The sequence below is a fragment of the Molossus molossus genome, unplaced genomic scaffold (genome assembly GCF_014108415.1).
Source record: "Molossus molossus isolate mMolMol1 unplaced genomic scaffold, mMolMol1.p scaffold_m16_p_3, whole genome shotgun sequence".
In the NCBI taxonomy this organism is placed as follows: Eukaryota; Metazoa; Chordata; class Mammalia; order Chiroptera; family Molossidae; genus Molossus; species Molossus molossus.
Window position 1 is genome coordinate 40,317,059 of NW_023425366.1, and position 27,683 is coordinate 40,344,741.

At 39.0% G+C, this 27,683-nt stretch overlaps 1 protein-coding gene and 1 pseudogene across 1 annotated transcript in view; one reads left to right on the forward strand and one right to left on the reverse strand.

The window, feature by feature from the left end:
• Positions 1-19,438, reverse strand: part of ELOVL7 (ELOVL fatty acid elongase 7) — a 76,459-nt gene extending 57,021 nt beyond the window's left edge. The window contains exon 1 of the mRNA XM_036279652.1: positions 19,381-19,438. The gene's annotated coding sequence lies outside the window, so the exon portion shown is untranslated. The remainder of the gene's footprint in view (positions 1-19,380) is intronic.
• A 2,521-nt stretch (positions 19,439-21,959) lies between these two features.
• On the forward strand, positions 21,960-22,436 carry LOC118641991 (annotated as a pseudogene).
• The last annotated feature ends 5,247 nt before the right edge of the window (positions 22,437-27,683 follow it).

Genomic DNA, 27,683 nt, shown 5'->3' on the forward strand with positions numbered 1-27,683 from the left:
CAATGATGTTGGATGATTAAGTAATGCTAAACAGGCTGTGATTAAAAACAAGAGGGTCTCCCTATGAGTTGAGCACAGATTTACTCAATGGACTTTGGAACACTTTTCTCAGGGACAATTTCTCTGATTTTCAGCATTTTGGGTCTTGAAAATTCCTAATAAATGGTCTCTAAGTCAGAACGCTGGTCCTGTGTCTACACCACCTTCTTCAGTTCTACTAAAATGATTAATGTTAAAGTATCTCAAGCCTGTTTAACAAATTAAAAATTAACACAGATTTAGAACAGAGGATTTGTATTTATTCCATTTCTACATATCCAGTTGAGACCAAAATTTATAATTTGGTTATTTTAACCTAAGAAAATATTTTCCCAAGGAAAGTGCAATTACACTTCCAGGCTAGTAGACAAATTGATTTAATGCATAATGTATGTAAAATACATTTATAATTAAGTATAGTATTGCTAAATATCATTACTTAATTTTTAAGTTAGATAATTTTGAAAAAAAAAAATTCTAGAAACAACAGTATAGAAACACTAACATTTCCCCCAACTATTTTTCTGGATAGAAAAATACAGTTTAGTTCAATATGGTCTCAGTGTAGGCCTCCCCAGCTATGGCCTTTTCAAACAATAAATAGCTCAAAGTCAACAAACAGAAATTGCAGATAATGCAAGATTAAAACAATGACTACCCTATAAAAGTGGTTATGGCTAATGTTTATAAATATTTACCTTTATTTATCTTAGTAAATAAAGAAGAAATTTTCTTTCTAGTCAAGTTTACATGAGCTACTTAAATAACTTCCATGGGTTTTCCTCCTGGTGAGGAAGGAGAAGTAAGGGGAAATGCTAGTTATTCAGACTTTACCATTACAAATTAAAAAAAATTTTTTTTTTACTTTATTGATTTTAGACAGAAAAGAAGGGAAAGGAGAAAGAGACAAAAACATCGATGAGAGAGAACATCAACTGGCCGCCTCCTTCATGCCTCTCACTGGGGATTGGGCCCACAACCTGGGCATGTGCCCTAACCAAGAATTGAACCTGTGACCTCTTGGTACATGGGTCGATGCTTAACCACTGAGCCACACCAGCTGGACACCATAATGAATTTTAATCATCTGAATCATTTCTAAATCTCTAAATGCACTATCATGAAGAAATTGCCCAGAAAAAGCCACCTTGGTTAAAAGTCTCAAATTCTACACATAATTTATGCATTTACCTTGCAATGATTAACCAACAACAGAATTAAAGCAACTTTCAGAATCTCAACCAAAACATTCCCTGACCCAATTTTCCCAACTTCGGCGCCACAATCCACGCAAGTTTCCAGGCTGGAAAACTTGGCTTCCTACCCTTCCCTCATCCACACCTTCCTCTTCATCTTCCCTTTACTTTCTCTGCCCTTCCCATTCCTTTCCATCCAGTCAGATATAACCTTTCCTGTTTCACACCCTAATTTCCTTTCCACGCGGCAGTGTGATAAGACAGCAACCTGAATCAGCCAGCTCAAAGCACCTCTGAGCAGGTCTTTTCTCTTTCCAGAAATTTGTACTGGAGCCAAGCTGGAATTCCTGACCGCGGACTTCATTAACTGGACTCCTTTTACTACCTACCATCCCCCTCACTCTCATTCCAGATAATCTAGTCTCTCAGTCAAGCGAAATGTCTTGCTGTTCCCTGAAGTCTCTCTGTTACACCCTCACAATAACTGTAATAGGAATAAATTCCTCAGACTTTCAGGATTTTGCTTCTTTTCCCTTTTAAAGTTATCATGTACCTTTAATAGCATAAAAATTGTTTCTACTACTAAAATAAACCCTAAGAATAAATGGAAGTTCTCTGCTTTATTAATTTAACAGAGCATATGCCTAACACTCTCATTTTTATTCCCCTTCAGTTAAAGTATTTATTGTTTTAGGAAAATGTATTAAGTGTATCACAGTATAGGATTTATGGGAACATTTCTAACTGTTGAGTTTTATGTACCCAAATTCACGTTTTCCTATTGTATTAGCCCTAAATACGCATAAGAGAGTTTAAAAATTTATTTGCTATAGGTAGACACTGCATTTTAAATTAAACACTGGGAATAAATAGCAAAGTTATTAAAATATAAGCTGTCATATTGCTTAATAACATTAATATTTACCTATATGAGATAAGCATTAAGTGAATTTCTATTGTTTTTAATATTTTCTTATGATTCTTTATGTAATTTTTTAAGTAGATTGCATATCATCTTATTAGCTAAGCTTCTCTACACTACTACACTGCAGTCACATTTATTTTTCACAATTTTCCTATTGATTGGATATTTGATGACATTAATGGATTACTTTTAACTTTGTAGGTGTGATAATGGTATTGTGGTAATTTTTATTAAGTCCTGATCTTTGGAAGATATATTGAAATATTTACAGATAAAATGGGATTAGCCATGAGCCTGGGCAATGTGTATATCCAGTTCATTTTACTATTCTTTCTACTTTTATAAATATTTGGAAGTTTCTTGAGTTTTTTGTTTTTGTTTTTATCCTCACCTGAGGATATTTTTCTATTTATCTTCAGATAGAGTGGGAGGGAGGGAGACACATCAACTGGTTTGCCTCCCGCATGCCCCGACCAGGGCCAGGGACGAACTGCAACCAAGGCACAAGCCCATGACCAGAATCAAACCTGCAACTCACTGGTCCATAGGCTGATGCTCTAACTGCTGAGCCTAACTGGCCAGGGCAGTTTCTTGAGTTTTTAAAAATAAGTAAACTTTCTATGTTGAAAATGCTTATAAGGTTGTTTGGGTTTTGGGGTTTTTGTTTGTTTGTTTGTTTTTAAGTACACTAGGAGATAGTTTTTGTTTATTCATCTACATAGTTTCCAATATTTTCCAAGAAAACCTTTGACAACCTTTAAAAAAATGCCTACAAGAGGCTACAAAACAATTTACCAAAATGTTAACAATGGTAATTTCTAATTGGTGATGAGGACAAAAAAAGGAGTTCTATGGAAAGTAACCTCACAGGGTGGTCTGATCATAAAATCCTAACTGGGCAGGTAGTTGGCACACCCCAGGCATGTAATTTCTCAAAAGAAAGATTTTAAACCAGCCCTATCAATTGTTCTCTGGCATCTAGGTTAACACATCTTTGAAATATCAGAATACTCATCCTGCTTTCTCTAAGCTTCCTTATGCTCCCTCCTTAATTTTAAATGCATAAAAGAAGCTGCAAAACTGTTATTCTCCAGAGCATTTGAGATCAGGTTGGCTCAAAAAAGTCTTATAAAAAATATTCTACAGGTTTGGATATTTCTTATGTTGACAGATTATGGGTGATGTCTGTTTTCTTGTTACAAGTTTTTGTTGTCGTTGTTTTAAGTTTTCCATATTTCTAAAATCAGTATATATTATTATCATAGTCAGAAAATAAGATTTTTCTGATTATATGGAAGTGTGAGTTCCCATGTCAAGCACAATTGATGTCTATATTATAAACCTCTAAATCTTTTCCTATATTTACCATGAAAAATATGTACATTAAAGTCTAGTTATCCACAAAACTACCTGTAGTGTGACAACAGGATAGGAAGGGTGAGTTTTGATTGTCATTGGGAAAACTCATGCCAGAGGAGATAATTCTAAAATGACAGAAAGATTGGTAAGATTTTGGTCTTATTTTGGCAAGACAGTCCTATCGACTAATACAATTGAGTGCTCATAATGGACCTTCTAAGAGCAAATGGTCTGGAGGAGTCAGGCGTTTCTGGGAATGTGATATATGATATCTTACAGAATTTTCATTTTAAGCTTGGCTTGGGCAGGGTTCATGCCTGGATGATGTGTAGCTATATTTTCTCTTATTTTTCTTTTAGATACAGAGGGATATAGAGGGGTTTCTCTCCATCCTTGAATGAGAGGAAACAATTCATGTGTTTTTGTTGTTGTTGTTTTGGGTAATCCTCATCCGAGGATAGTTTTCCATTGAGTTTTAGATAGAGTGGAAAGGGGGCGGGGGGATATCAATGTGAGAGAGAGAGACATCGACTGGCTGCCTCCCGCACGACCCCAACCTGAGCCGGGGATAGAACCTGCAACCCAGGTACATGCCCTTGACAGAGAATCGAATCCGTGAGCCTTCAGTCTGCAGGCCGACACTCTAACTGCTGAGCCAAACATGTGTTTTTTACTCTTGCCTCCAACATCATTCTCTCCTCCTCTTCCCCCACATTATTTTATTTTGGGCAGAACTAGCTGCCCATTCTCTATGTGAAACTTAGCTGAGAGGTTCTCAAAAACCTTGTTCACAATCAAACTCAAGGCTCCTGAGACTCAGTCTCAGAAACCATAAAGTCCTTGGGGGAAGGGACCACATCTCCATTCATTTATTCAATAAATATTTGGCCACCTACTTTGTGACAAGCATCCGCCCTCTTTTTAAAATTGATTTAAAGAGAGAAAGCGAGGGAGAGAGAAGAGATAGATGATAGATAGATAGATAGATAGATAGATAGATAGATAGATAGATAGATGAGAGAGAGAAACATCAAAGTGAGAGAGAAACATTAATCAGTTGCCTCCCATACACACTCCAACCAGGGTACGTGCCCTAACCGGGAATTGAACCTGCCACCTTTCATTGTACAGGATGATGCTCCAACCAACTGAGCCACACTGGTCAGGGAACCAGCACCCTTCTTGCCATTTCTGACACTTACAGCAAGATCCCTGTACTCACAGAGTTGACTTTCTTGCGGTAAGACACACAAGTAAACAAACATAAACAAAAACATATATAAAACAAACAGTGGCAAAAGTTATGAAGAAATGCAACACAAGAGTGATGAGACAGGTCACTAAGGAAAGAAGACTGCAACAGAAGAGTACTCAGAAAGACACAGAACACTTGAGAAGACAGGGGCAAGTGATCCTGGAGGAGATTACAGCAAGGGCACAGGTCTGGAGGCGGGAACAAACTGTCAGAGGAACAGGAAGCAGGGCACAAGAAGGAGGGTGATGCCTCGTGACTTGGAGAAGTAGGCAGGCAGGGTCTTGAGTCCTCAATTAAAGAGCCAGGGTTTTATTCTAGGTACAACAGAAAGCCATCAGAGGGGTTTTTTTTATTGTAGTATAACTGTTTTCCTTTTTAAAAGTTTTGGTAATATACACATAACACAAAAGTTTCCATCTTAACCATTTTTAAGTGTACTGTTCAGTGGTACTAAGAACATTCATAGTGTTGTGTAATCATCACCACCATCCATCTCTAGGACTCTCCATCTTGCAAACTGAACCTCTCACCAGAGGCTTTTAAGCAAAGCAATGACATAATCTATGTTTTGTGGGTTTTTTGTTAAATTAATTCGGTTGCTTGATAGAGAATTGATTGCAGTGAGATAGTAGGATTAGGAGTTTATTGATACATTTTGTGGACATGATTGCTGCTAATTTGGATGTGGGCATGACATAAAGATAGAAGTGAGGAGAGATGACTTACACATTTTTACATCTCCAGTGTCTACAGCCAATGTTTATTTCATAATGAGTGAATATTGATCTAACATTTAAAAGTAGAAACCTTTCTTCCTGGAGAATGATGACAACAGACATGAAAACTACCAAGGTTGCGGGAGATATCTCTTTTCTAGGGTCCTGCTATCTGTGCTAATTGTGTCCTTATAGCATGGATAAAGTCTACGTAGCTGGTTCATGTCAACATTATAAGCCTAATTCCAACATTAACATTAAAGGCTTATCATTTTCATACATATAATAACTTAAATTTTATTAAGCATTTCACATAAATTATTTCATGTCTTTCCTAAATAAATAGCTTTGAGACAATGGTGCTATGGGCCTCCTCCCCAGATTACATGTATCTGATGTTTCGGAAGTCCATCCATAGACCAAGCTCAGGTTCAAGAAGTCCTGCTCCACTTTATGTGAGTTGTTATTGTATATCATTATGAGAACCTACACTTTATTAGCCTAGTCCTGGAACCTTTGGAGAAATGTTTTCAAAGAGTTTACCTTCATTAATGTCCATAATAAATGAGTTATTGAGAACTGATAATAATGTGTAAAATATCTTTGCATCTTTAGCAAAACTGTTATTCAAAATATTATATGTGAAGTAATTCAAGATCCTCTTTAAAAGGATCCCTTTTACAATTCATTTCTACAGGAAAAAATGCTACTTTACAAATTTATGTTTGTTGGTTAAAAACCAAACCATTAGAGTTGTGAAAACATTCTCTTACTCTTTCAGTATGAGCTCCCAGCTAATAATTAAATTGTTCCATTTATCACAACTACATTACCTAGATTTCCCCCTTCTATGCTTGGATCGTAATGTATTTATTGTGAGCATTTCAAATCATTTTTGGAAAAAACGCAATGTGAATTATATATTATAACACACAAACTTTGCAATTGTCCTATTTCATAAGCATATTATCTGCCCTCCTCCATGCTTGTCTGCTAGAGATGAGGAAACAGACTCTAAGGCCACATGTAGAGAGTGGCAAGGTGTGCACTCAGAATATCTGTATTCCAGACCCAGGTCTGCCACTCACCACTCAAGTGACCTTGGCAAAAATCACTTAAATTTTTTGGAGTCTCATAGTTTTAGTCTTTAGAATTGAGTTCAGAACACATATCACCAAGGAGATGATGCATGCAATATTTTTTTCGTGACATATAAAGGCAAAGAAGGACAAGGAGTAGAAACAATAGCAGCAAAAGCACATATCTGCCTGTTAATAGGGAAACAGCTAACCACTCATCCCTGCTCTATCTACTGATGAAATGGTGAAGCCTAAATTGGGGGTTGACAGATGTTTTAGGGAGTGCCCAGCAAAGCAGTGGCCACTAACTCTCCATTGACCTCACCCCTCCCTAGCCCTGCTACTTCCAAAGATTTTAAAGCAGTCACCTAAGGGGATAAACTTTGACTAAGAACAGAGAATGGGGACAGGAAAGGGTTGTTAGATGAGCTAGCATGGCTTGGCTGGATGGTTTAGTCATCTTTGTTAAGGTTATGTACTTTTCTTGTCTTACAGTTTCAGTTGTGAGTCAAGGTTATACAACCCTGAGGGTTTGGGGCCTCAGGTCTAGGTACATCATTGCACTTCTCTGAGCTTCAGTTTTCCCACCTGTAATGTGGGGAAAGCATAATCCTTGCCCCATTCAAATTCTACAGTAAAGTATAAGGAATAATTAATGTTGCTACTTATAGACAAGGATGGGGGTGGGGCAATTAAGGAACTTCAAAATTTCAGTAGTAAAGTGCATTCAGAGTTAAGGCTAACAAAAAAATAACTAGTAAGTTAGAAAAGCACCTGAACTCTAATCAGAACTTGCTTCTGACCTTGGCCAAATGACTTGGCCTCATTAGGTTTCAGTTTCCTCAACAGTAAAAAGACTTAGGTCCCTTCCAGCTAGAAACACTTTAACACGTCTTTAACAAATAAAACAAGCAAACTCATAGACTCGGACAACAGAGAGTGATTACCAGAGAAGGAGTGTGAGGGGAGGATGAAGAGGGTAAAGAAGGTCAAATATATGGCGATGGAGGGAGACCAGACTTTGAGTGGTGAACACAAAATGCAATATACAGATGATGTATTATAGAACTGCATACTTGAAACATGTTATTAACCAATGTCACCCGATAAGTTTAATTTAAAAATATTATGAGAGGAATAAACAAAATTAAAAGAGATGATGCATGGAATTTTATAAATTGTGAACTACTAAATAGGTATTGGTTATATTAATAAACATAAGGCCTACCTTTAAAAAAGTTGTCTACACGCTCATACCCCAGCAAAGGTTTCACTTGTTTGCCCCTTAGGGGTATAACTCTAAGGCATGTTGCAGTGGGAATGAAATCCAGGTACCCACAAGGGTCGTGGTAGCACCTTCATTAGCATACCCTGTACCTAACTACCTCCCTTCCTTTCTCTGCTGGCGCTTTCTAGGATCACCTCTCTAACAAACAGCTTACAAAAAACCACCCCAATATCAGAAATTCAGACTATAAGTACTGTATTACTGCATTATACAGTGGTAAAAGCATGGCCATATCAGCACTGAAGTTCAGACTAAAGTGGATTTGATTCCCAGTACTATTACTTTCTAATCGAATGACTTTAGGCAAGTTACTTAACTTCTATATGTATCAGCTCTTTTGTTTATAGAATGGAAACAATAGCTGTGAAGAATAAATGAGATAAAGCATATGTAGAAATTAGCAAAGTGCCTAGCACATAGCACGTGTCCAATAATGTTATTATTATAAAGTGTACTTTTATTTTTTTCATGTTATCAGTTGTCTTTTTTCATTAACTTGCAAAACTTTAGAAAAAAAAACTACTATACTTCTGTAATTAGCTTGAATCTTTGAATAAGTTTTATCTTGCCCAATTCAACCTGTCAGCTTAACAGCACCAAGAAATTTATCAAGTTTAATAGGCTCTAGCTAATGTTGTACTAAGTATTTTTACTTTCAATTTTTATGGTAGGAACCAGCTCTAGGTTCTACATATTGATTCACATTATTTAAATAAACTTAAATGTTACATGAATGATAAAAGCCTAATTTAAAACAAGAAATGTGTCCCTGGAAGGTGTGGCTCAGTTGGTTGAGCATAGTCCTATGCATTGAAAAGTTGCTGGTTTGATTCCAGGTTAGGGCACATGCCCAGGATGCAGGCTGAATCCCTGGTCAGGGGTGTATAGGAGGCAGCTGATTGATGTTAAGCTCTCGCATGGATGTGTTCCTTTCTCCAATTCCCCTCCTCTCTCTCTAAAAGAATAAGTAAATCTTTTAAAAATCTTAAAGAAAAAAAACACACACACACACAGAAGTGTGAGTTCATTAGCATGGTATGCTTAGCAAAGAAAAGGAGATCTCTATGTACTCTGCTTTGTACATTCTCAATAGCAAATTTCACTTTGTCTCTGTTAATGTATGTCCTTAGAATAACTATAGAGGCAAAGGCTTTAACTACTTACTATACTATGGCATAAACTATTATAGCCAGGCTAATAGCAGCAGTAATTTTGACTGGTTCTGGTCAGTTAATCAAAAATATTGTTTACAGTAAAAAAATTTAAAAATTATATAAACACTATAACATTGACTTAACCTGAAGACATAAATATGCATTAAGTCTCCAATTTTCCAAAGTAGTTTCAAGTTTTCCTTGAGGAGGAAGGAATACCTCCCCAATATTTTTCTTATATAAACCATACTCAGAATTTATGTTCTACAATTTTCAGTTTTAATTTTCTAAATGAATTAAAAAGTAAAAAACAAAAATAAAACAAAAAACTTATAAAGCAAGGTTAGGATATTACCTTTTAAGTTTTTATGATTCTCTCTCCAAACTTTTAGTTTTCCTGTCCACTTTTTTAGTCACTAACTTTTATGAAATCTTCCTAATTGCACTTATGTTTCATAGATTTACATACTTGTTTAAATTATCTAATCAAAATAACAAGTGTAACTGGCACCAACAGGCTTGTAATGATTACAATAGACTATTGTTGAGCCAGCAACCCAGCACTTGGAACAGGGAACAGGCTACTGGCAGCCAGTCTACGCAGTCTGCTTTATGGAGAAATGAAGCGCATAGGCTCACTGGTCAACTGGTTAGAGGTCAAGAGGATTGTCTTCGTATTTAGGAAGAACCATATGCAGTGGTCAACATCCAACTGTCTTTTATCTAGAGAAATGGCAAGTGCATAAGATATAGAATATATATTTTATTAACTACTGTTAAATATGATATCTACTACCCATTTTTTCCCTTTGAACAATGAGTAGTGATTCTCGCAACTTCTTAATTTCATTCTACGTTTACTCAGAAACTCACCTTACGCTACTGAAATAATCAGTACTTGGACTCTGGGTTCCTAAGAATGTTGTTTCTACCTCCTTTCTTTCTTCAAGTTCAAGTCACACCTGTTGGAATTTCAAAGAGGCTTAAGGCATAAGCTTATGCTTTCTAGCTAACTGAATGATAAATGTGAGATCTGAATTTGTTTGCTTGTTTACTGATTTGCTTCTAAGACAAAATGTTTTGGCCCACAGGATCCAACACAGCACCGTCTGTCTAGAGAAGCAGGGGAAAGATAGGCACAGAGGGGAGTGAGCAGAGAAGCCCCTGGACAGACTTAGTATAAGTCATCCTTAAATAAAAGCACCTTTTACATTTGTTCTGTCCTTGTTATGCCATTTAATTATAATAAACAGATAAATCACAAGTGTGCTATTAAGACAAAACCCAGAAATGTGGGACAAAAAGGAAGAAGGAGGAGGAGCTGTGTTTAGATAAGGGACTATTATCAAACCCTTAGAAGTTCTCACATTTCTACTAGTGGCCCTAAAAAGTCTAAGTCAGGTTTATAATTGTGCCCTTATGCCAACACAAAACTATCGAATGATATCAGAGCCCTAGTGTCTCTTATACCCTATAAAACATCAACCCACAGAGTTAGCAAGCAGAGTAAGAGCCTCAACATTGTAATTATACCCGGAATTTGATCTTGGCTGCTTACTTCTAACCATAATCCCCATAGTACACATGGGTGCACAAAAGTAAAAAAAAAAGTACTCACTCTTTCTGCTTTTTTCATTTGATCACCTTTCTTCACTTTTCTGCACCCATGTGCACTATGAGGATTATGGGGCACCTTGCTGGCTTCAGAGGGTTCATGAGAAAATGCATGTAGTGCTTTCCTGCAACTATTACTGATATCTAAAAGATGTAAAAACTCTTCACCTCCTGATTGTCGACAAAGGTTTAAATCTTAAATGTAGGCATGAGCATTCTATAAACATGTGGCACAGAGGACACGCATGCAGTTTATTTTCTATTCCAAAATTGTCATGCAAACTGAGCATGACTGAGATATCGAATGTAAACAATGAAGGTGGCTGTTCTTTCCAGACCAGATAAAGAAATGAGACAGAGCCCTGGCTGGTTTGGCTCAGTGGTTGGAGCATCAGCCCACAGACCAGAGAGTCCCAGGTTTGGTTACGGCTACAAGCACATACCTCAGTTGCAGTTGGTCCCCACCCCGGATGGGGTCCTGTGGGTGGCGGCCAGTCAATGTGCCTCTCTCACATTGATGTTTCTCTCTCTCTCTCTTCCTCACTTTTCCCCTCCCACTCTATCTGAAGATAAATGCAAGAATGTCCTTCAGTGAGGATTAAAAAAAAAAAGAAAAGAAATGAGACAGAGCCTCCAATAGGAGGAGAGGTTTCAGAGAGGTGATGATGCAAATGCCAAAGGTACGTTTTTTGTTTTTGTTTTTGTTTTTAATCCTCGCCGAGGACATTTTTGCATTTATCTTCAGATAGATCTGGAGGGAGAGAGGGAGGAAGAGAGAAAGAAACATTGACATGAGGGAGACACATTGAGTGGTTGCCACCCACACAACCCCAACCGGGGCAGGGGACAAACTGCAACCTAGGTACATGCCCTTAGCGGGAACCAACCCAGGACTCTGGTCTGTGGGCCGACGCTCTAACTGCTGAGCCAAACTGGCCAGGGCCAGGGGTGCTTTTAAAATACAAATCTTAACATTTTCCTCCCCTTCTTATAGGTCTCTAATGGCTCCCAATTAAATTTGGGACAAAATCCAAAATCTTAAGTAGGTCAAACCAGGCTCTCAGTACCCTATCCCATGCATACCTAGGCAACCTCTCACACCCTCCCATGGAGATTTTACTGTACGTGCAATCCTCTGATCACACCTGCATGTTCTTGGCCTGAATTTTATTTTCTGCCCTCACCCCATTTCTCTGCTGCCCTAACTTTCAAACTTCCTTCTTTCATCTCAAAAGGACAACTTTGACTGCCTTACTCTGCTTAGCTTTCCCTACGCCATCTGTGTAAATCACTGTTTATCACACTGTACTGTTACTGTTAACCACCCTCGAACCCACAGAGACCTGAACTGACTTTAGCATCTTGTCTAACAAAAAGCTAAAACTCAATGATTTTTAACATGCACTCTGAAATTTCCTAATTTGGGGTAGGTTTGGCTGTATTACCTTATAGTAAAGGGGACAAAGAAGCTAGGCTGCTGGTGTACATGGCCTGTGTGGCTGCTTCTCCAGATGGATAAAGACTTGTCTTTAACACAACAGACTTATAAGTTATATGATAACTTATTTCATCTGGATAATCGTCTGTTTAGAAATATTTATGATGGTATGCCTACTTCTATCATTTAAAAAAATGAAAATTTTACTTGACATTATAATAATATATACTTTTAATATATGTATATATATTAATTAGGAATAATTGGACATGTCAATTTTTTTAAGATCAATCTTATAAAATGCCTAATTTGCACTAGTTTTCAACATTTTTATATCTTGTGGTCCAAATTGGACGAGTCAACAAAAATACAGCTAAGATATATCTTTCTGTAAAAATATGTTTATGACATGTTTCTTTCTATGTTATATAATGTATATTATTGAAATTCAAGGTTATCTCTCGATTTACATGCTACCATATTTACAAATGTTCCAAAATTATTTGTTCAGTAAATAGCATTCTTCCCCATCCTAAAACTATTTGTACATGTAACACACCAAGGAGAATAGACAAACAAATGAGGAAAAGTCTTATTTCTTTAATTTCAACTAGCAATTGTTTAAGAACAGAGGGCTTTCCAAATCTGGGTGGACATAAAGGGAGTGATTGGCAGTAATATTGTCTTAGTAAGGGATTTTAATACCCCATTGACATCAATGGATAGATCTTCCAGAGAGAAAACAGGAGTCTTAAATTATATACTAGATCAGATGGATTTAATTGATATCTTCAGAGCATTTAACCCCAAAAGAGCAGAATATACATTCTTTTCTAGTGCACATAAAACGTTTTCTAGGATAGACCATATGTTAGGACACGAAACAAGTTTCAATAAATTTAAGAAGACTAAAATCATATCAAGCATCTTCTCTGACCATAATAGTATAAAACTAGAAATCAATCACGCACAGAAAAAGAAAAGGAAAACACACAGAGATGGAGTCTGAATAACATGTTACTAAACAATAAATGGTTTAACAATAAGATCTAGGAAGAAATAAACGCTATCTTGAAACAAATGAAAACAAGAATACAAAAACCCAAAATCTATGGGACACAGCAAAAGCACTCCTAAGAGGAAAATTCATAGTATTACAGGCCTATCTCAAGAAACAAGAAAAATCTTTTTTTTTTTTTTTTTTTTTATCCTCACCCGAGGACATTTTTCCATTTTTTGTTCAGGTAGAGTGGGAGGGAGAGAGAGGAACAGAGAGAGAGAGAGAAACATCGATGTGAAAGGAACACATCGAGTGGTTGCCACCCGCACAACCGACCAGGGCTGGGGACAAACTGCAACCGAGGTACATGCCCTTAGCGGGAACCGAACCTGGGTCTCTCAGGACTGCAGGCCGACGCTCTGACCGCTGAGCCAAACCAGCCAGGGCAAGAAACAAGAAAAATCTTAATCTAAATTTACATTTAACACAACTTGAAAAAGAACAACAAAGTCTAAAGTGAGCAGATGAAAGAAAATAATAACAATCAGAGCAGAAATAAATGAAATAGAGTCTAAAAAATACAATACAAAAGATCGATGAAACCAAGAGTTGGTTCTTTAAAAAATTAACAAGACTGACAAATCTTGAAACAAAATCATCAAGAAAAAAAGAGAGAAAACCCAAATAAATAAAGTCAGAAATGAAAGAGGAGATGTAACAACCAACACCAAAGAAATACAAAGGATTGTAAGGAAATATTACAAACAACTATATGCCGACAAATTGGACGATCTTGATGAAATGAATAAATTCCTAAAAACTTACAATCTTCTAAAACTGAATCAGAAAGGATCAGAGAATTTGAATAGACAAATTGCAACTAATGAAATTAAAGCAGTAAAAAACAACAACAACAAAAACTCCCAACATATAAACATTCTGGACCAGATGGCTTCACACATGAATTTTACCAAACATTCAAAGAAGAACTAACACCTATTCTTCGCAAACTATTTCAAAAACAAATCAAGAGAAGGGAAGACTCCCAAGCTCACTGTACAAGGCCAATATTATCCTAATTCTAAAACCAGATAAAGACACTACAAAGAAAGAAAAGTATAGGCCAATATCCCTGATGAACACAGATGCTAAAATCCTTAACAAAATATTAGCAAACCAGATCCTGCAATAAATTAAAAAGATCATACACCATGATCAAGTGGGATTTATTCCAGGGATGCAAGGTTGGTACAATATCTGCAAGTTAATAAACATGATATAGTATATAAACAAAATGAAGAATAAAAACCACACGGTCATATCAATATATACAGAAAAAGCATTTGATAAAGTCCAGCACCCATTTATAAAAACTCTCAGCAAAGTGGGAATAGAGGGAACATACCTCAACAAAATAAAGGCCATATATGACAGACCCACAGCCAACAGCATACTTAATGGGCAAAACTAAAAGAGTTTCCCTTAAGATCAGGAACAAAACAGGAATGTCTGCTTTCATCACTCTTATTCAACATAGTACTGGAATTCTAGCCACAGCAATCAGACAAGAAGTAAAAGGCACCCAAATTGGAAAGAAAGAAGTAAAACTATCATTATTTGCAAATAACATGATGCTGTACTTAAAGAATGCTAAAGATTCCACCAAGAAACTACTAGAACTGATAAATGAATTCAGTAAAGTAGCAAGATACAAAATAAATATGCAGAAATCAGTTGCATCTTTATACACCAATAATGAACTGTCAGAAAAAAATTTTTGTAATAACCACATTTATAATTTCATCCAAACAAATAAAATTAAATACCTAGGAATAAATGTAACCAAGGAGGTAAAAGAACTGTACTTGAAAAATTATAAAACAATGAAGAAAGAAAATGAAGAAGATACAAATAAGTGGAAGTATATACTGGGTTCATGGATAGTAAGAATTCACATCATTATACTGTCCATACCACCCAAAGCAATCGATAGATTCAATGCAATTCCTATCAAGATGCCAATGGTATATTTCACAGAACTAAAACAAGCATTAAAAAAAGTTATATGGAACCACAAAAGATCCTGAATAGACCAAGCAATCTTGAGAAAGAAGAACACAGTTGGAAAAATCACTCTACCTGATATCAAAATATACTACAAAACCATAGTAATCAAAACAGTATGGTACTTGCATAAAATTAGACATATAGCTCAATGAAACAGAATAGAGAGACCCAAAATAAACCCACACCTTTATCATCAATTAATATTTGACACAGGAGGCAAAACACAATGGGGTAAAGATAGTGTATTCAATAAATGGTGTTGGGAAAACTGGACAGATACATGCAAAAAAAAAAAAAAAAAATGAAACTAGACCACCTTCTTACACCATACACAAGAATAAACTCAAAATCAATTAAAGCCTTAAATGTTAGACCCAAAGCCATAAAAATCCTAGAAGAAAACATTGGCAGCAAAATCTCAGACATTTCTCATAGCAATATTTTATCTGATATAATAGGCAAGAGAAACAAAAGAAATAAATAAACAAATGAAACTTCTTTATGACTCAGTGATTCCACTTCTGGGAATATACCCAAAGAAACCCAAAACACTAAGTCGAAAAAATATATGCACCCCTATGTTCATTGCACATTATTTACAATAGCCAAGATTTGGAAGCAGCCCAATGGTCTATCATTAGATGAGTGGATAAATAGGCTGTGATACATTTACATAATGGAATACTATGCAACCATAAAAAATAAAGAAATCTTACTCTTTGGGACAGCATGTATGGACCTGGAGACTATTATGCTCAGTGAAATAAGCCAGTCAGAGAAAGACAATTACCATATGATTTCACTTATATATGGAATCTAATGAACAAAATAAATTAACAAACAAAATAGAAACAGACTCTTAGATACAAAGAACAGACTGACAGCTGTCAGAGGGGAGGAGTTTGGGGGCTGGGTAAAAAAAAGCAGAGGGATTAAGGAAAAAAAACTCATAGACACAGACAACAGTATGGTGATTACCAGAGAGAAAGGGCCTGGGAGAGGTAGGAGAGGGTAAAGAACAGGGATAAGTGGTGATGGAAGGAAGGAGACTTGATTTGGGGTGGTGAACACACAAATATATAGATGATGTATTACAGAACTATACACCTGAAACCTATATAATTTTATTAACCAATGTCACTCCAATAAATTCAATAATAATAATAAAGAACACTTTCTTTTATGTAAGGCCTGAGATGTAAAGTCCTAAGTTGTTTACAATCTTTTTGTGGTCATCAAACATTTATGAAAGAAGATTACCAATAGTAGAAAATGACATGAGAGTAGTAATAACTAAGTGTTCAGGAGTGGGAAGGAGGGAGATGGGTGAAGAGAGGATGGGGAGAGGGTGAGACTGAAGAAGGCTAGAAGGAAGAAACAAGGAAAAAGTTGAATAGATTTCATGACTGGGAGATGGTGATCAGAGATAGGACCACAGAGTTTGGCACCTACGTTACAAGGAAAATGAAGGGGGCCCTTGACAGAAATAATGTCAACTACAGATGCTTTGGGGCAAAGCAGAGCAAGTCCAAATGAAATATTATATTCACTGAGTAAGAGATGCTACATTCATACTGAGTAAGACACATGGAAAACAAAGAATCTTAAGCCAGACGAGTGGAGGTGATAACAGAAGAAACAAAGTCCTATGAAATCTTTTTTTTTTTTTTGCTCTGGGTGTTTTTTGAGCAAAATGCAGATACCATGCATTCTGGTAAAGCAGTTCCATCAAATCAAAAATAATTAATACCCTCTCAACTCTGTTGTGATGGGGAGGGGAGGAAGAAAAGAAAAGAGGAGAGCCTGGCTCGTGTGGCTCAGTGGTTGAGCATCGACCCATGCATCAAGAGGTCGCCGGTTCAATTCTTGGTCAGGACACATACCCAGGTTGTGAGCCAAATCTCCAGTGGGGGGCACACAGGAGGCAGCCAACTGATGTTCTCTCTCATCGATGTTTCTACCTCTCTCTCCTTCTCCCTTTCTCTCTCTCTAAAATCAAGAAAGAAAAAAATTAAAGTAAAAAAAGAAAAGAGTAGGAAAGGCAAAATGTAAGCCTTGTCTTGATTTAATTATATCATTCATAACAGTTTTTTAAAAATCTCACCAGCATCTGACAGCATTCAGGCAAAGTCAGCCATTCTAACAAAGAGTGAGTTTGGGTGGAATCAGGGAGCAATCAGTAATTATATACATATTATCAAAAAGGTAGCAATTTAGGAAAATAAAAAATATGCTAATTTTTGATAGCAAGAGAAAATCAGAACTCTCTGAACCACCTATTTATTATTAATAAAGAATATTTAAAGTGGCATATATTCAAGTAATAAGTGTAAATCCCTTTATTGGTGCTGTCTGGATGTGCTTCGGGTTCCATAGATGTTGGACACACACACCATTTTTTCTTATTCAAAGACAAACTCAAATTTTTTACACTCACTGACACAACCAGTGAGATGTATGTTTTGAGTAGTCTGTCTATAAAATGAATGCAATTGCTCTGCCCACATTACACTTTAAGTTATAGGCTTTTGCAGTTGTGGAACCAGAAAGAAATGCTCTCACATTCCCTGACCAAATCTCTATAGAGTTCCTGTGCCTGTGTCTTGGGGTTGGAACAATTTGCTCTGGGAGAGGCATTTAAATAGAGAGATATTGTCAGCCATGGTTTTTATCTTCCAGAATGGACACGATCATTGGCAGGTATGATGTCCTTACAAAATGTTAAAAAGAAGAACCCAAACTAGTAAATAGAGACACAAGATGGAAAAGAGGAATCTGAGAAAGACAGTCTGGTGAATGAGGCTTGACACAGCACAGTACTTCAGGAAAACAAGGACCAAGAAAGGAGCTCCAGGTGAGGCAGTGGTTAACAGCCCCAGTGCTGGGCCACAGCCCTAGCTGGAATTCCCTGATACTCCTGTGCCCTTGGGCAGGTTACTGTCAGTTTCCTCATCCATGAAATCATTTACCTCACAGGATGGTTGGGAGGATTCAGAGTAAACACAAGTTCTTAGTACAGTGCCCTGCACATAAAGCACTCGATATAAATATCTGCTGTTGGAGGAAAAAGATTATTTCAGTCCTTGGTGACCTTGGGAAGAACAATTTCTGGCCAGTAGTAGGAGCAGAAACTACAAAATTCGGGAATTAATAAGCAAGTGAGCGGTACAAAGACAGAGGCAGCCACAAAGTATCAATGACTTTCACAGCAGTTAAACAATAAAAGTGAGGAGTGACATAAAGAGTAACCTGAGTATAGGGTTACGTGGAAATGCTTTCCGAGGGGGACATCTCAGCAAGAAGGGAAAGGCTTGGCTCGCCGAAACTACTCTTCAGTCGATGTGGAACTAGTTTCCCCAGCCACACCGTCCCCTTCCAGTCAGTCCCAGCTCCCAACAGCGCTGTCCCCGAATTCGGTAAGTTTGAATCAGCGCTGACTGATTAAGGGGAGAGGCCCATTTCCTAATGAATGCTACCTTGGAAGATGAAACAACAGGCTTTCCCATTTCCCTCTCCGGCACGACCTGTTCCACGGCTCTGCTCATCACTCCCCTCCTCGGCCACCAGCAGCCGCCGGGATAGAATGAACGCAGCTCCGGGAGCTAAAGAGGCAGCGCCCCGCTGCAAGAGCGGCGCCCCCAAGTTCATTCTGGCTTCAAGGACACCAAAGCGCCCCAGCGGGGAAAGGAAGTAGGAAGAAAGGGACTCGAGGATTCTGGGGGGTGGCTAGAGAGGCCAGATCCCGGGGCTGGAAAGTGACCTCGGTGGTCAAGGTCGAGCAGGTCCTCCCCTCTCCCAGTCCCACCAGCGAGCACCTTCGCCCTCCCGCCCTGAACAGCAGGACCTGCGCCGCGTGGGAACGCGTAGGGGAGGCACATAGCCCCGGGACAGCCGGTGACCAAGGTCCCTTTGGGACGCTGAGGCTGACTGGGGGCTCCCCGGGAGCGCACAGGTGAGCGAGCGCGGCGGCCCCGCCCTCCAGCGGGGAAGGGCCTTCTCTCCGGGCACCGCAGGCCGGGGTGCGAACTCCCTGTCCCCACCACCCCGAGCCCAGCGAGGGCCCTGCCTGGCTCCGCGAGTCTCCAGCACCCGGATCCTAAGCCGCGCGCTTCGCCCAAGTTCCTCCACCCGGCGCTCCCGACCCTGCCCTCGGAGTCTCTCTCTCTTCCCCCGTCTGTCCTCCGCGCCTCGTTAAAAGTTTGGCCCCAGCCCGCGGGCCCGGAGCCCCGCACTCACAGCCCCGCACTCACCCTGCAGGGAGCGGAGCCCGAGCACCCGGCGCGCGCGAGAGCAGAGGGTGGCGGCGCGAGCGCGGAGCTCCTCACAGCGGCCCTTGCAGCCTGGCCGCGGACTAAGCTGAGAAAGGGGAGGAGGCCACCGGGCTGTCACCTGCCCACTCTCCCACCCCGCTGCGTGACGCCGTGCAGCGCCGCCCCCGCCCGCCAGCCAGGTACCCGCCAGGGGCAGGTGGGCGGAGCCGCCGCGGACCTGGGAGGGAGCGTCCGAGAGGGGCGCGCGCCCCGGTGGCCCCGCCTCCACCCGGCTCCGCGCCGCCAGCCCGTCCGCTCAGATCCGAGCCCGGGACGGGGCACTGCTGGCCGCTTTGGGGAATCCATTCTGGCCGGTGGACTAATTACATCTTTTTTCTCAGCACAAATGCCATCACCGGAGGTCATCTCGAGACGTAACATAAATAGTGTGAAAATTGCCGTCAGGCATGATTCAGGAATGAAACTGGAGAAAATTCTGAAATGAGGAAAACCTGGCCAAGGATGAGGCTGGCAGCGAACAGGGAGAAATAAGGGCGCCCCTGCTCTTGAAAAGGCTTTTGGGGGGGATAATTTTTAATCTAAAATGAAGGGCAGACCCAATCCGGGAGAGAGGCCCAATTTGGGTCAGCTTCTTCCTCTGCTTATTAAGAGAATGACTGCAAATATTGGGGAATAGGGGGACTCAGAGCACAAGAAGAGCAAATTGTATATAATCTAAGTTAACCACTTTCCTGGTTAGTAACAGCAACTGCTACAGGTAACAAAGTCTAGCCAGCTTTCTCCTTGACTGCTCCTCTTGGGCTGGGGAGTGGGGTGAGGATGCACTTAGGTATGTGCACCCAGGTTTCCTTGTTTTCACTTACCTGGCCTTGTTTCTGGTTACAGTCCTCCTAAACGGCTGTTACATTTTGGAATCATGACATCAAACGCTGGAAGGTAAAATAGGGGTCCATAGAAGTTACTGACTTTAATAGCAAAACCAAGAACTGGAATTGAGTTATTGTCCAGAAACCTGAAAAACAACCTGAGGGTTGCAGTCCTGACCAGAGCACCTCACAAACTTGGCCTGTGGTCTGTGGGTTTGTGCTGTGTTTTAAGCATGGACTCGCTACAAATGAGTCAGAATTACTGGAGAGGGTGGGTAAGGGGGACACTCAGTGGGCCAGAAACATATTTTCCTCCCAGAGTTTGCCTTCCACCGCCTAATCCTACTATGATGAACAAGATGTTTTAACATGAAACGTTGAGAGCCCACACAGTAGTCATGAAAGGAAAGCAAAAAATGGGGAAAAAATTTTAGAGAATTTTGAAGTCAAGGATTTTTTCTTCCTTTTAGATAAACTTTGCTTTCATAATAAAACAGAGTTGTTTTGTCAATTTGGGAAATCTTTTGGGAGTTGGAGACAATTGCTTAACAATATTTGCCTTTGAGTCTGTCACTAACTACCAGTCTATATATTTATGACATTTCAAATATGCAGAAGGCCAAAGGGATTCATTCCCTTAACACTTATTGAATGCAACTATGTTCCAGGTCCTGAAGATTCAACAGACAATGAAACAGACACAGACAAAAAAATCCTGTTCTGGTGGAGTATACATTCATTCTATTGGGGACAACAGACCATAGATGAATAAACAATATGTAGTGTTCACATTGTGATAAGTGCTATAAAGAACAATAAAGAAGGAAAGGAGATGAGGGGTTTGGAGATGGGAGTTGCAATGTTAAAGTGATTAGGGAAGACCTTGGTGGAAGGAAGCATTAAGCCAAAATTGTAAAGATGTGAGCTGGCAAGCCTGTGTGTCTATCCAGTTTATAGCATCGCAGTCAGTGAGAACAGCAAGGCTAATGGCCCTGGGGCATGCCTGGGATGTTCACATTCATAGAACAGTAAGGAGGCCAGAGTGGTTGAATTGAGGACAATAGTAATAAGTAAGGTCAAAGAGGTAAGGGAAGCATTTTGAGAAATGACATCATCTGACTGAAATTTTAAAAAGGAGTACCCTGGCAGCTTTTTTGAGAATATATTAGAAGAGGGGGGTGAAAGGGCAGAGCAGAGACGATTAGGAGGGTCTTACAAAATCTGGATGAGACATAAAAGTAGCTTCTCCAGGTTAGTAGTTGTAAAGGTAATCAGGTCTTTAAAAATGTTTTTATTGATTTTGAGAGAGAGGGGAAGGAAGAGAAAGAGAAACATCGATGAATCCATGAGAGAGAAACAGCTGCCTCCTGCATACCCCCTACCTGCCTCCTACACTCAGGCATTGCGCACAACCCGAGCATGTGCCCTGACTGGGAATCAAACTTTTGACCTCTTGGTGTAAGGGTAGACACTCAACTACTGAGCCACACCACGTGGGTGGTAATCAGGTTTTAAAAATATATTCTGAAGGTAACATCAACAGGATTTTTCAAGGATCTGATGGGGGGTGTGAGAGAGGAAAAAAGAAGTCATGAATGACTTCAGGGTGTTTGCCATGAGCAGTTGGAAGGAGATAGTTGCCATGTACAAAGAAGAGGAAGACTGTGAGAACTGTTCTCCATGTGAGGTGGTATGTGTAACCCTAGTCATGGTCACGTGTTCAGCCCGTGCTACTCTCGTGGCCTTTTCATCGTGGTGGGCATCCTGCTTGAGAATATTTTTTATTTGAAAGACACTGACCCCGAGGGCAAGAAGTTTGACGGAGTATGTAGACTACATGGTGAGAGTGAATCTTTCACAGTGGACCTCATCTTAAATGTAAACATTCACATTTACCCTGTAGGCTTTGTGTGACGATGTACCTTGGATGATGGTGAATACAACCCCACAGATATTAGACTTTCCAGGTTTGACCAATTTGGGTACGTCAAGTATGGGGAAGCGTATGGGACTGAGGCAGATGCAATTTCTACTGAAGCAGCAACACGTCTCTCTACCTACGCGTCCTATGGGAGCCTGCTCCTGAGGCTACAGCGTGATGCCAACATCCTGCATGGATTTGAAGTGGATTCCAGAGCTTATCTGCTGATGAAGAAACTGGCCTTCTGAACCACCTGGGAAGCCAACCTTGTTCCTTAGTCATCAGGTTATGGACATTTGTTCAACCCTGAGCAGCAGTTGCTGTTGTTAACCTGTTCAGGGGGGGCTGGCTCGCTGTCCACTGTGGGTGCATCTTTAAGTGCTCTGGACTCAATGGGAAACTGACTTGCCTGTGAAAGACCCCACGGGAGAGTTTGAAATAAGTCAGGAGTTGTTCTGTGTATTATTTTTTTTTAATTCTTTTTTTAAAAAGAGAGTTAGAAACATGGATCAGCTGCCTCCTGCACACCCCCTGCAGGGGATCGAGCCTGCAGCCTGGGCATGTGCCCTGACCAAGAATCAAACCCGGACCTCTCAATCCACAGGGAGATGATCATTCCACTGAGCCACACCAGCTAGGCTGTGTATATGATTTTTAAAATTAAACCTTACTTTTTCAAACTTTTCCTCCCATTGAAAAAAAAAGACTGTGAGATAAGAAAGGTGGAAGGGGGATAGTCAGGAATTGTTTGGGGGACTAATTTAATTTGAGATACCTGTTAGATATTTAAGTGGGAATGTCAAATAGGCAATTGGTTATACCCGTCTGGAGTTCAAGTGAGAGCTGGCAATACAACTTTGGGAGTAGTCAGCCTCCAGATAACATTTAAAGCAGTGGTTCTCAACCTGTGGGTCCCGACCCCTTTGGGGGTGGAAGGACCCTTTCACAGGGGTCGCCTAAGAAATAACAGTAGCAAAATTACAGTTATGAAGTAGCAACAAAAAATAATTTTATGGTTGGGGGTCACCACAACATGAGGAACTGTATTAAAGGGTCACGGCATTAGGAAGGTTGAGAACCACTGATTTAAAGGCATGAGATGAGAATGGCTAAGAGCACCAAGAGTCAGACCAGCAGTTTGAGCACTGAGTCCTGGGACACTCCACTATTAAGTAGTTAGGGAAATGAGGTGGGTACAGTAAATAAACAGAACTATCTGAGAAAGAACAGTGAGAACCGAGGTTGGAGTACAATCATGAGAGTGATGTATCCTGGAAGGCAAGTGGGTTAGTCAGCTACTGCCACAATAATGCTGCATAACAAACCACACATAAAAGCTCAGTAGCTTATAGCGATATACTTCTTATACCCACAAGTCCACAGTTTAGTTGCAGTTCAGCTGACCTAGGTTGTGTTCAGCTGGGGGGCTCTGGATTAAGTTGCTGATTGAGCTTAAGTCTGTTCCATGTGTGTTCATGCCAGCACCCAGACTGAAGAGATGGTAGCCACCTGAAAAAGATGTCCTCATGGTAGATAACTGGGACACGAGAGTGAATCCAAAGCTCACAAGCTTTTGGGGCCTCTGATCGCATCACTGAAGCACATTTAAGGCCTCTGCTCACATCAAGTTGGCTAATATTCTGTTGGCTAGAATATGTCACATAGCCAAATCCAACATGGGGTGGGAGTGGGGAAGCATATTCGACCTGCAGTGGAAGGGTGAAGAGAATGACCATTTGCTAAACAATAATTCAAACTTTTATCACAGCAAAGGAAAACAAGAGCTTCAAGGTAGAGGAAGTGATCATCTGTGTCAAGTGCTGTAAACTGAGGACCAGAAATTGACTGTTGATTTAGCAATATGGATGTCACTGGGGCTGGTCAAGAGCAGGTCTGGAAGAATGGAAGGAGTGAGAACCTGAATGGAGTGCGTTTCAAGAGTAAGTGGGAAGAAAGAAACTGGAGAAAACAAGTTTAGACAATCAACAAGGACTTTTGTTGTATAAGGAGCAAAGAAATGAGGTAATGACAGGAAGGAGGATTGGATATAGAGTTTGTTTTGTTTTTTAAAAAAGATGACATTTAGCCCAGCTGTTGTGGCTCAGTGGATTAAGCATCCTCCCCTGGACTGAGAGGTCCTGGTTCAATTCCTGGTGAGGGCACATGATCATATCAACATTATTCATAATAGCCCAAAAGTGGTAATAATCCAAATGACCATCAACTAATGAGCTAATAGATATAATGTGGTATATCCATACAATGGAATATTATTTAACATGGGTGAATCTTGAAATCATGTTCAATCACAAGGGGAAAGCTGCTAATAGAGGGTGTAAGAGGGTGTACTACTCTTAGTAAGATAGAAAATGTCTAGTTTCTTGATGATCTTCAGCCAAGGACTGCCTTCCTAAACTTGAATCAAAAGAAATGCATTTATATTTTATTTAAGTGAGATTGGGTTAGCAGGTAAACCTAATCCTAATTCATAAAAATTGCTACCATTGAGCAGGTGTTTCAGGTACATCATAATTCCCACTACCTAATGTCTTCTTAATATTGACTGGGCATTGCCAGTTATCATCACAGCACACTCTTTTTCTCTTTATAAAAAATGAAAAAATGAGAGACAGACATAGCCATGTGCTTCATGAGCAGTGGAAAAGCTTATGTCACTGTGGGAAAAGAGGCTATTCCTACATGACTAATACTGCACAGTCATTATTAGTGCACATCATATTGGACTTAAGAAGCTATTATGAAAGTAGTCACGGTAAGAATTATGACCAGAATAGCAAAGACGTGTAATGACAAATTAACTTAATGAAAAGCTTAATGGACTGAAAACAAGGACTGGAAATACAGCAGTGATAATGGTGTAAAATGTATTAAGTAAAATAATCTTCTTGGCATGAAAACCTTTTGTCAATGATGGGATTACAACAAGGTTGATTGCAGCAAATGTTGCTTCCTGAACAGAAACTAAGATTTGCAAATTTGAGCTTAAACAGATACACTATTTCCTAGCATGTTGAATCTAGGCTGAAGGGGCTTATAGTACAAAATTGTATGAAACAGTTAAATCATTTATATTCTCCCCTCCCCCAGCCAATGAGTACAGATATAAAATATACAAACACTACTCAATTAGCTATAGTTATTTGTGGTGTCCAAAAGGTTCTAAGACTTATAATAAGTGTTTGTATAGCTTTTGGACATCATGCTAGTAATGGGCATATCAGGAAAGTCTTATTGTGTGATGAGTAAAGTGGGTAAACAGGACTGCAGGAGGTGATCCAGGAAGTCGGTACTAACACTGGACTTGTTTTACAAAAACAAGTCCAGTGTTAAATCCATGGTGGCAGTTTGCACAAGTCACACAACATGTTTATTTCATAATTAAACGGGAATCATTTAATTTAGAAAAAGGAAACATCATGAATACAGTAATGAATACTTAGGAAATGGATGTACTACCATGGCTTGAACCATAGGAGACATGTTAATAGATGTGGTGTGAGATTGAAGATACTTTTTTTGGATGAATATAAGAAATTGGTTTGTGTTATCTAAAGAAAGTGTCAGCTGGTCCATTAGTGAAGACTTAGTCAAAGATTGGGACTTTGGTTGACATTGTATACGCTCTATTTCTCTATAAGTGTGTTCACAACCAGTTACATAAACAAATCACCCATTTATTTATCAAATGTGTAACCAAATTGTGCCTTTGTGAAGCTCGCTTAACCAGGAAAAATATGGCCTATTTTCATATGCAGAAATAATTTTCCAGAAATTTAAGTGATGATTACCCCTTGTGGAGCTAAGAGCTGAATTCAAAAAAAGTTATTTGATTTCAAGTAAATATTTGTAAAAGTGAACAAACTTAGATCAGTTTGCCTTTTCTCAGCTAATATTGATAATAAGAATAAAGAGCTAATGGAAGTCAGTATACTGAAGTGTAGTTCTGAAAATTAGCCATGAATTGAATTCTATGAACAACTCAGATATGTTAAATATACACACACACACACACAAAATTACTGAGCAAGGAATCTGTGTTTTGGAAAAAAACTGTTACATTATTCATTTGAATAAAATTAATTTTGCTCCCAAATAACAGAAGAAAAATGTCACATTTCTCTGGTTCAAAATAAAAAAATAATTATAGACGAAAAACATAATAACCAAAATACTTATTTTTAATTGGGTATTTGAATTTTACATAAGAAAATCCAGCTTCTAATATTATGTATTTATTATTACATGCTGATATCAAAGTGTATGACTATAATTCTTATATTTGATTCTCATCATCCCCACCCCTTCACTCATTTACCATGTTCTCCTGCCCTGTGCAAGCATCTGAGATTGTGAACCCTTATCTTTCCTTCCCCACATTCCTTTTGGGTACAAAGATAATCCATGACCTGAAATATGTAAAATTTCCAGAACTACCTGTCATTTTTTTCCATAATGGGGGGTGGGAGGAACATAACAGAAGAAAGCCCAGAAACTTTAGAGCCCAAGGAAACAGAGAAATTTAGTCGAACCATAACATTACCATGTAGAAATGGGCTAGACTTGGAAAAGACCATATTAAGAAATCTAAACTCAAGGTTTCAAAGTTCCTCTAATTTTGTTTAGCTATTGAGAGTCACAAAGTAAGTCCCCAGTATAGCAACAGCTCTCTAAAAGAATTCAGGGAGGATCTATGTTTGCATACACTCCAGGCTAGCAGCAAGCTTGAGAATAGAACCCTTTGCCATTTTGCAAGAAGACTACAATATTAAAGCAATACCAAGTTATTAACTAATATTTAATATAATTAAAATTTCATACATAGTAAATTATAAAAATAACACAATTGAACACTTTATTATTTGTAATTTGTGAGTGGAGTAGTTTTGCAGTTAAGTGCTTGTTGGTGGTGGTGTTTAGCTAATTAAGTCAATCAATCAAACAATAAATACATATTTTGCATCTTCTATTTGCCAAGCAGTGTTCCAGGTGCTGAAGATACAGCAATAAACAAAATAGACAAAATCCCTTCTCTACAGAGTGTACATTCTAGAAAGGAGAAAAAGACAAAATAAATATACAGACCATGTCCTGTGGAGGTGAAATTTCAGAAAATTTTGTTAAGAACTCAGAGCCCAATAATCTTGAGATTTTAAAATAAGAGTTCTGTTAGCGGAACGATTCTTATATGTCAGAACTTTGTATCAACTCTGTAAAATGTATTTTATTCCCTTTCCACAAATGAAGAAATTAGCTTAGGGAAGCTAAGTAACTTGCTAAATAAAACAGCTAATCAGTGGTGGCTCTATATTAACTTAGATGGAAACTTCACTTTAAAAGTTTTAGTTTAGGCAAAACAGCATGCTCCTTCCATTAGAATTTGAATGTTCATTCAGTATACTTGATGAAATTTTTTAAAAATATTTTTTCTTGCCCTGGCCGGTTTTGCTCAGTGGTTAGAGCGTCGGCCTGCAGTC